This window comes from Mandrillus leucophaeus, unplaced genomic scaffold (genome assembly GCF_000951045.1).
Source record: "Mandrillus leucophaeus isolate KB7577 unplaced genomic scaffold, Mleu.le_1.0 Scaffold1295, whole genome shotgun sequence".
NCBI classification, from domain to species: Eukaryota; Metazoa; Chordata; class Mammalia; order Primates; family Cercopithecidae; genus Mandrillus; species Mandrillus leucophaeus.
In genome coordinates this window covers 245,305-255,338 of record NW_012101249.1, presented here as the reverse complement: position 1 = coordinate 255,338, position 10,034 = coordinate 245,305, and the positions used below count along the sequence as shown (strand labels likewise).

Here is a 10,034-nt window from a genome sequence, read left to right as displayed (position 1 = left end):
CGGGTCTTCTGTGTCACTCTGGCTGGGAGTTGGAGACTGGAGCTGTTCCTATTCGGCCATCTTGCTCCGCCCCCCTAAATTTTATTATTGTTATTATATTGAGATGGAGTTTTGCTCTTGTCACCCAGGCTAAAGTGCAATGGCGCAATCTCGGCTCACTGCAACCTTCTGCCTCCCAGGTTCAAGTGATTCTCCTGCCTCAGCCTCCCAAGTAGCTGGGATTACAGGCATGCACCACCATGCCTGGCTAATTTTTATTATTATTATTATTATTTTTGTATTTCCAGTAGAGATGGGGTTTCCCTATGTTGGTCAGGCTGGTCTCGGACTCCTGACCCTAGGCAGTCTGCCCGCCTGGGCCTCCCAAAGTGCTGGGATTGTAGGCGTGAGCCACCAAGCCCGGCTAGCTTTCCTTTAAAAGTACCAACTTTTTTTTTTTTTAACAGAAAAATGTAAAATTAATTACCTTATAGTAGAATGACTCAACAAAACAGTTTTAAAATCTCAAGATTGTAGCTAATCACATCTAAAAAACAAATTAGAATTTTTTACTCTCTGCTGATGACAATGTGAAAAAAATGTCCATGAAGCATAGTGTTTGATTCTGAATTTGGTTAATATATATTTGGCACTCTGATACTAAGTATTGTGATTTGAGGATAGTACACTTTGATGCTGAATTTGAGGTTTTAAGGTAAAAGTTGAATATTAATTGGAAATCTCTATTCATTGACTAATTGTAGCCAATTAAGACGCAAAATATAAAATCTGTGCCCCAGGAATCTTAAGAATTTATAATCATAAATTTACACAAGCAAAAGTGAAGTATTAAATGAAAAGTGTCCAGAAAATATTTGGTGTCAGTTTGGGAGAGGTAAAATTCAGATATATTTAATGAATACAATATTCTAGAATACTACACCTGGTAGTATTCAATTAAAGTGTAATCGATTTTATAAAATTAATTGAATGCATTCTGATCTTACTATATGAAGAGTTAAGTAGCTTTTGAAATGGCAAGTAGTAAGCTGTAAAACAGTCCAAAATCAAACAAACACAAATTCTGCTTCTATAAATACCTGTCCTGTGACTGTTGTTGATCTTTTCATAGAGTCATATAAATAAAGCGAGTTGGTTTAATGATTTACCATTAAATTCTAAATATGTTGTGGCAGTTCAGACATTTAAACTTTATTATCTGCTTTAATAAATTCTGAAGTTTGTGCGAGAGGCTACATTGACCTTCCCCAAGGATTTTGCTAGATACAAATAGGTAGGTCTCAATGAAGCAACTGAAAGGTTATAAATGTTTGAAAGTGGGTCTGGTCTGAGCTCGCTAGATAAAGAATGAGTCTATTTCTGAAAGTATAATTCAATGTAAGGTATTATAACATGGAGATACAGTACATAGTTTCTGAATAATTCATGTATTTCTATTAATAATTTGAAGAAGCTAAGCAACTTTTCACCTTTATGATTCTCCTATATATATATATATATATGCATGTATATATATGAAATCACAAAAGTTTTTCCCTCTTATAAAGTCAAACTTAGATATGCCAGAGTTTCAGAATTAAAAATTGTCAAAGATTAAATTCGCAATGGTGTCTTGTAAATTTCCAGGTACATTTTTACATTCTCAAATTTTAAAATGAATACCTTGGGCCAGGCGTGGTGGCTCAAGCCTGTAATCCCAGCACTTTGGGAGGCCGAGACGACTGGATCACGAGGTCAGGAGATCAAGACCATCCTGGCTAACACGGTGAAACCCCGTCTCTACTAAAAAAAATACAAAAAACTAGCCGGGCGAGGTGGCGGGCACCTGTAGTCCCAGCTACTCGGGAGGCTGAGGCAGGAGAATGGCGGGAACCTGGGGGGCGGAGCTTGCAGTGAGCTGAGATCCGGCCACTGCACTCCAGCCTGGGCGACAGAGCAAACCTCCGTCTCAAAAAAAAAAAAAAAATGAATGCCTTGGCATGCATTAATATTTCAGCCAAGAATCAGTTTTCTGACTTTTGTGTTAAACTGCGGAATTTTATAAGAGCAAAATTGAGTATGCAAATTTGAAGATATTAAGTGGGAATATACTTCGATAACTCAGCCCAGAGTCCCTTAATTAATAATTGGAATGGTTAGCTTTGATATTGGGCCTTACATGACATTGATTGTCCTGTGCCAAAATAAATATCCTGCAGTGAAATGGTGGATGATCATTCACAGTGAATTAATTTTCTTCACATTGTGTTTCATGATATAACCCTAAAATGCAAACATTAGATTGTATAACATTTCTTTCTATGACATCATACCTTTGCTAAACTGGTTTTAGTAGTTACTGTCACAAAAGTGACATTTACTGGGGAAAATTTGGAATAGCAAAAGGAGGTGATGTTCAGTCCAATTTCAACGTTTGGAAATTTGTGTAGTGCCCAAAAGACACATACCCCATTAGAAAATAACTGTGGCTATTTAAGAAAGAAATAATGCATATGTTATTGTTTCCACCTGTGTGCAGTAATTTTCCAGGTACCTGCAATGTTGTTAGAATATTTTTCAAGTACTTGAAATGTTGTTAGGTACCAGGCTGGAAGAAATATCTCAATTTTGTTTTTTAAGTACTTTTCTTTATTAGTAAATTACTGAGACTCTAAAGATGTTGTGACTTGAGTTACTTTAGGAGCCTGTAACTTATTACAAAGGATGGAGCATTTGGTTGGACTTAATTCAGGTTGTTGTAGAAACTTAAAATTGGCCTTTTATAATTAAGTATTGGACTAAAAGTATTGAAAAGAAATATCTGAATTAGTGAAATTTCAATGTATTTATGCAATTGGAGGAATAAATTTACATAAATACAAGATTTTAAATCAGAATTCAGTTCCTAACTTTGCAAAACTGGTTGAATTTGTGTCAGTGAACCTAATTACTACTTTTCCTACTGCTCTAAATATTTGACTTTCAGCGTTGGGTTGACACTACAAAATGGAAAAAGAAATATTTAAAGTCTGAATTAAATAGGATCTGCTTCTGAGATGGAAGTACATTGGTTATCATTATATATGTTATAGTATTTGAGAACTGAACTATAAAAATAATTTATACAAATATGTTAGTTATTTAACTGTTTGGGACAAAATCAAGGCTATTTATTCACGTCCAATATAGGATGAATATATTCGATACTTTCAATTAAGCCCTATTGTACATGAAGAGTTATTATAGCTCATTGAATTATACCATATTTTTCTTACTGAAGACAATGTTTTAAAGTTGGTCTGATAACGTGCAGTCTAAATGCGTTAGAAATTCTCAAGTGTATAAAAGGCAACAGAATGTAGAGAAATCCAGATGTTCTTATTTAATTAAAAATACCATGGATTTAAAGAAAGCACGTTTTTAATGACTAAGCCACTGTTCGCAGTAGGTTTGACAGGTGCTGTCTAGGTATTCTGGCTTTGCATGCCACCTGTGTTGTGATTTTCCAAATAAGAAAACAAACAAGCAGTATTTTGGGAACAAAATGTGAAACTTAGAAAACTTTTTTTGTTCCTGTGGCTAAATTAAATACTATATTCAGTTTTCCTAACCCAATATTTGGTGGTACATACAATATATTTCAAAGGACAGTGTGGATAGAAAACAGTTTACCGATGCTACAGGAATAGTTCAAGTTGTTTTCATGTGTACTCTTTTGTCCTGAAAATTTTGCTGCAATAATTCTCAAAGTTCCCCACTTATCTTACTGAAATAAAATTAGGCCGGGCGCGGTGGCTCACACCTGTGATTCCAGCACTTTGGGAAGCCGAGGCGGGGGGATCACAAGGTCAGGAGATTGAGACCATCCTGGCCAACATGGTGAAACCCCATCTCTGCTAAAAATACAAAAATCAGCTGGGCTTGGTGGCACACACCTGTAGTCCCATCTACTTGGGAGTCTGAGGCAGGAGAATCACTTGAACCTGGAAGGCAGAGGTTGCAGTGAGCCGAGATCGTGCCACTGCACTCCAGCCTGGCGACAGAGCAAGACTCCGTCTCAATAAATAAATAAATAAATAAATAAATAAATAAATAAATTAGAAAAATAAATTTTATGGAAATTTTCTTATTTTGGCAGCCTTTGTAAAGGGGTGTTAGTGAAAAGAGACATTTTCAGTCAAATAGGTTTTTTTTAAAAAAAAAATAGATGTAAGTTATTTGCATCTTCCAGTCCAGCATGTAAGGAGCTTGGAAGGCATCATTCCTATCATTATAGAAGGAAAGGTGAACCAACTGAAAATCAATTCTTTTTAGATTCATTAGAGAACTGAAGTCACAGGCAAACCACTACCCCCAACATTGGACAGCCAGACAGCCAGACACAGAGTATCGCAACTTACCTGGGCAAGTAGCCCATGAACGGGAACTCTTCAGGGAACAAGTACTGGTGTAGGAATCCTAACTGTAGTCGACAGATTGCTGCAGCCTCAATGTGGACAAGTTTGAGAGAAAACAATGTGATGGGGACCCAGTCCTTGGCAGCCCACACACTTTGGTCAATGTTCCCTTCAGGGGCCCTCCCACATTCTCACAGCAAAGATGAAAGAAAAATCTCAGTTTTCAGCAGGGAAAAGGGGAAAAGTAGCCATTTTGAAGTATTGCTAGAGCGTTCTATTCTTAACAAGGCCTGCCTTCAAGAAAAACATTTTCCCGGAACCTAACCAACCTAGGGGAATAGAAATACCCAACTATGTTATAAGAAGTGAGAGGGAATAATTGAAAATACTGTCTTACAGTACTTGTACTACCCATGAAATGGGTTAGTTACGTTGTTATGTAAGTTGCTTCTAAAATGGTATGATGATATTTGACAGAGGATTTGGTTTGGTAGTTGTAATGTATATTGCAAATTCAAAGTCAGTCCCTAGAAAAAGAATGGAAAAACAGAAGATGTAAAATTGATGTGTTAAGAGAGGATGAAAACAGAATCGTGAAATATTCAATTAAAGCCAGAGAAGACAGAAAAAACAGAAGGGGGGGGGAAGAAACAAAGATTAAGAATATAAGAGTATTGAATACAAAATGGAGAAAAATATGGTAGATGTATAAATATTACTCCAACTATATGAATAATTACTTTAAGTGCCAATCATCTAAATTCACCTGTTTGTCAAAATAGATACAAACACAAGACCCAACTATATATTGTCAGTAAGAAACCTACATTTAATATATACACACATTAAAAGTGAAGGCATGGAGAAACATATACCATGCTAACATTAATCAAAAGAATGTAGAAATTTAGATAAAGATGACTTTGGAGCAAGGAAGATTACAGGGATAAAAAGAAACATTATATAACATTATGTAGTAATAATGAGATCATTCTTCCAAGAAGCCAAAATATAGATGTTCTATGTACACGGGTAATAAGACAATATTTTGTAGATGTCGGTTCTTCGGAACATGATGTATAAATTCAATGCAATTCCAATCCCAAGTTATTTTGTAGATATTAATAAACTGATTCTGAAGATTGCATGGAAAGGCAAAAGACTCAGAATAGCCAAAACAATATTTAATTAATAAGAATGTGTCAATATTGGCTCATTAATTGTAACTAATGTGCCACACTAATGCAAGAGGTTAATAATACACAAATAGTCTGTGGGAGAGGTATGAGGACACAGGAAACTCTCTACTTTCCTCTGAACTTCCTTTAAACCTAAAGTTGCTCTAAAAAATTGTGTATTCATTTTTGTGATCTTCTGTATTTTGAAGGATATTGTTGAAATGTCCTTCAAAACAATGAAAAGGCAAAAATCCAGGCCATTAAGTGGTGTGACATGGTCATGTAATTCTCCTTTGCAATATATTCTAGCCACTTCAATTTTCAGTTGTATTCCGTTTCAATTGTATTCAAGCGTACAGCACATGAGTATTCCTTGCACTGAAGAATTAAATGCTGGGAGATAAAGGTAAACTAATACATATGCTGATTATATGAAGGGTACTCAATTGACCTGACAACAAGTTTTTTAAAAGAAAAGCTTCAAAAGAGAAGCCTGTTTGACCACTAACTCACAAATAATGCTTTAAAAACATGTATCTGAATAACAATACTAAAATACCACAGGAAATCAAGAATACTTTTAATTATAAATTATTTTAATAGCCTCAATTTTGAACTCAAATTAAATAGTTAACTGAAGGAAAAATTACACATACACATAGGTAACATATAAATATATGTAGAAAATATTTTAATATATAACATATTAATATAATATATATATAGAATACTACTGAGCCATAAAAAAGGAATTAATTAATGGCATTTGCACTGACCTGAATGAGATTGGAGACTATTATTCTGAGTGAAGTAACTCAGGAATGGAAAACCAAACATATGTTTTCACTCATAAGTGGAAGCTAAGCTATGAGGATGTGAAGGCATAAGAACAATACAATGAACTTTGGAGGCTCAGGGGAATAGCGTGGCAAGGGGGTGTGGGATAAAAAACTACAAATTTGGTGCAGTATATACTGCTCGGGTGATGGGTGCACCACAGTCTCAGAAATTGCCACTAGAGAACTTACTCGTATAAGCAAATGCCACCTGTTTCCCAATAACCTATGGAAATAAAACAATAATTAAAAAAAAAAAAAAACATATCCATCAATCTCAGCTCCCTTTTCCCCTAAAGGACACCACTTTTGTAACTCTCAATGTGCTCTACATTAACTTCTAGAAAGTTTACTCATTCATAATTACTGACTCTGCCTAAATAATTATTAACTCATTAGAGTAGTCAAATTCAAAGTATTAAATCAAATCCAAAATATACAACCAATTTTGTGATTAATAAATATGATAAGCACATAATAAAAGAACATAGACCATAATAAAAATTCACCATGCATGTATTTCTAGTTCTAATAACACTACTATTAACCAATATTTATTGAGAGCTTATTATGTGCTAAGCACTGTGTACTTTGCATTTATAATCTCATTAAATTCATAGTATTATCTTACTTATTTTTAGATAGGTAAGTTTTCTCACATTGTGGCATTTTAGTTGATATGCAAATAAATTCTGAAATGGCATATGTTTGAAGTTGTAACCATAAATTGATTTTAAAACAGGCTTAATTGTAAAGCCTTAACCATAATAATATATTGCTAATAAATGATGCTTGAATATAAGGGATGCCAGTGATGAAGTCTTAGGGTATCAGACCCAACTCTACTGAATGAACTGAAATGGACACCTAAAAATCAAGAAATACTTATTAATTATAATAACTTTTTCTCTTTAAAAATGAGTTCCCTGTAGTTTTATCTATACATTTTAGATTTTAATCTTACTAAGAAGACAATTGATGAATGTTATGTTTTTGTATATTTTCAAAACACAAGATTTTTGAAACATAAATTTTAGTCAGGCTATGTCTATAGCCTATCTCTAAAATGGTTTAAAATGAAAAATTAAGGATCTATGTTTAAAGAACAGTAACATGATAAATTCACTGATTGCTTCAAATAAAAGTAAACTAAGAAAACATGAACATTTAAATTATCTAATGTGGACAAACTAATTTTTTTACCTTCTTTTTTTTAGGCTTTCACACAGAGACTAGAACTGATTGGCAGGACTGACAATGCTAATGCTAATATTTTGCTGAACAAATTGGCCAAGTCTTTCCAAATAAAATTGATTTATAAATACATTCTACCAATGAGAGATGCCAGGTCAGAGTAAGTATATTGCTACTATGGTATTGTAACTTCAGTGTTTATGTTTATTTTTACTTCTATATTAATTTGTGTTGAGGAGTATATTTTCCATACTGCTAGAAGGAGAAGATGGCTTATTACGTAATACAGTTCATGGTATAATAATGTTTTGTCCTGGAAATGTCAACCAAAATACAAAAATATAGATAGATAAAATACTTAATATTATCTAACTCCAGACTACACACAATATTCAAAATCCAGGAAAGGACCATTAAATAAACCATGTTCCGAATATTGTAAGATCTACCCCACAAATGTTTTCCCCTGTAAACTTCTTATTTTTGTATTATTACTATAAATTAGAAAAATAATTTTGGACTAAAGTATTCAGTTTAGTGGCTTTAGCATTCACAGAGGGCCAATATTAAGTCACTGACTTATTAGAAACTGCTAAGATGTAGAGAAATAGAACATTTTAAGTTGGAGGACTCTCTCAAATATTGAAATTGGGATGTTACAACTATATCAGATCAAGAATACACAATATATGTGCATAATGATAGCTATACACAGTAGCGATTTCATTTTCTAAAATAAAAATTCTATAAATGGGACCACTTTTTATTACTTTTTGGAGTTGGGCTGAACATGAAATAGACTTTACATGTATACATACCTATTCAGGTCAGACACTCTTAACTGCACCTTATAGAATTTGAAGAATCAGGAAAGACATTGGTCTTAATGAATTCATAGTCAAGCTCCAACTGAGCTTTGCTTTGCTTTATGTTTTCCCAAAGCAAAGCAAGGCTCAGTTTGAGCTTGGCTAATGTCCAGGTTTGCAGAGCAGGGAAACATGAGATGACTAGTAATACATTAATCAAAATTGCAGAGCACTGCTACCTTTAAAAAGAAAAGAAGAAAAGAGATAGTAGGTTACCACTTCAAAAAGTGTCTTGGAAGAGAAGTTGGTAAATGGGTACAACAGAACAATTAGAGTAAGTTCTAGTGTTCAGTAGCACAGTAGGTTGATTCTATTAAGAATAATTAATTGTATATTTCAAAATAGAAGAGAAAATATAGAATATTCCCAACACAAAGAAATGATGTTGTAGGTGACAGATATCCCAATTAACCTGATTTGCTCATTATATATTATGTACACATATGAAAATATCACTTTCATCTCATAGACATAATTATTTATCAACTTTAAAAAAGTATATAGGGCATCTAACAAACATGTAGCCCATAGATCTAACTAATGCTCAGGCAGCGCCGATAGTCCTCAAGAACTCACAAAAACAGGCCCAAAGATGAGAACATTTCTGGAATGCAATTTACTTGGGGATCAGAAACACAAACTTACTTCACCTTATATATCCTACTTTATGAAGTTGAGACCTGGATTTTGAGTGATTTGAGAGATCAGATTTGAAGAAGGCACAGTAGAGTCAGTTACGTAACAGTAACAAAATGTATTCAATATAAAGTTTGGTTTATTGTTATTTAGATGAAGCCACTCATCTCAATCCTATGAAATTCATCAGAGCTGTAGAAGTTTACATAAGGCACAGTAGGCCTAATAGCTATGGAGAACAAACAGCTTGAGTAAAACTCGCATATTGTCAACCAATGAGGATACTTTAGTCTGGAGAACTTCCCTCAAAATGTATCAGACCACTAGCCTTGGCTTGATTACAATGTTAAATCATATTGAAATGGTCATTAAGATATCCTGTGGTTAAATTAATCAATATGGTTTTTAAAATTATTCTATCTTTAATCTATAATTAGTCTCTCAAAAGCAAGGACCATGTATATTGAATTGAACAAATACACTGAATAGCTACTGTGTACTAGGAGCTTCTGGGAATACAAAATAAGGAAATATAATCCCTTCCTTAAAAAGTTTACAGTTACTAGGAAAGATAAACAAATTCACCAGTGTACAACTAAGGCAGAAGAGTGCTATAGTTGAAATATAAGCTATAATAAAAGTTTACCAATGCATTAGTGCCCAATTTGTTGATTAACCATGAAAAAAAAAATGTACTTTAATGAAAGTTCAAACTTTTTGGATCTTGTATACTGTTTCCAAATATTGGGAGAGAAGGTTTTATTTTACAGTCAGAAAAATATTGTGCTACTTGTTTCACAAAAACAAAAGTCTCATTATGATACTAAGAGAGAAAAATTATGTAGAGGAAGGAAAGGAAGGAAGGAAGAAAGGAAGGAAGGAAAAGAGAAAGAAGGAAAGAAGAAAGAAAGAGAAAGAAAAGAAAGAGAGAGAGAGAAAGAAAGAGAA

The 10,034-nt window shown here is 33.7% G+C and overlaps 1 protein-coding gene across 1 annotated transcript in view; it reads left to right on the top strand.

Annotated features, from left to right (window-relative positions):
- Positions 1 to 10,034, top strand: part of MALRD1 (MAM and LDL receptor class A domain containing 1) — a 694,737-nt gene that overhangs the window by 479,463 nt on the left and 205,240 nt on the right. The gene's annotated exons all lie outside the window — the stretch shown is intronic.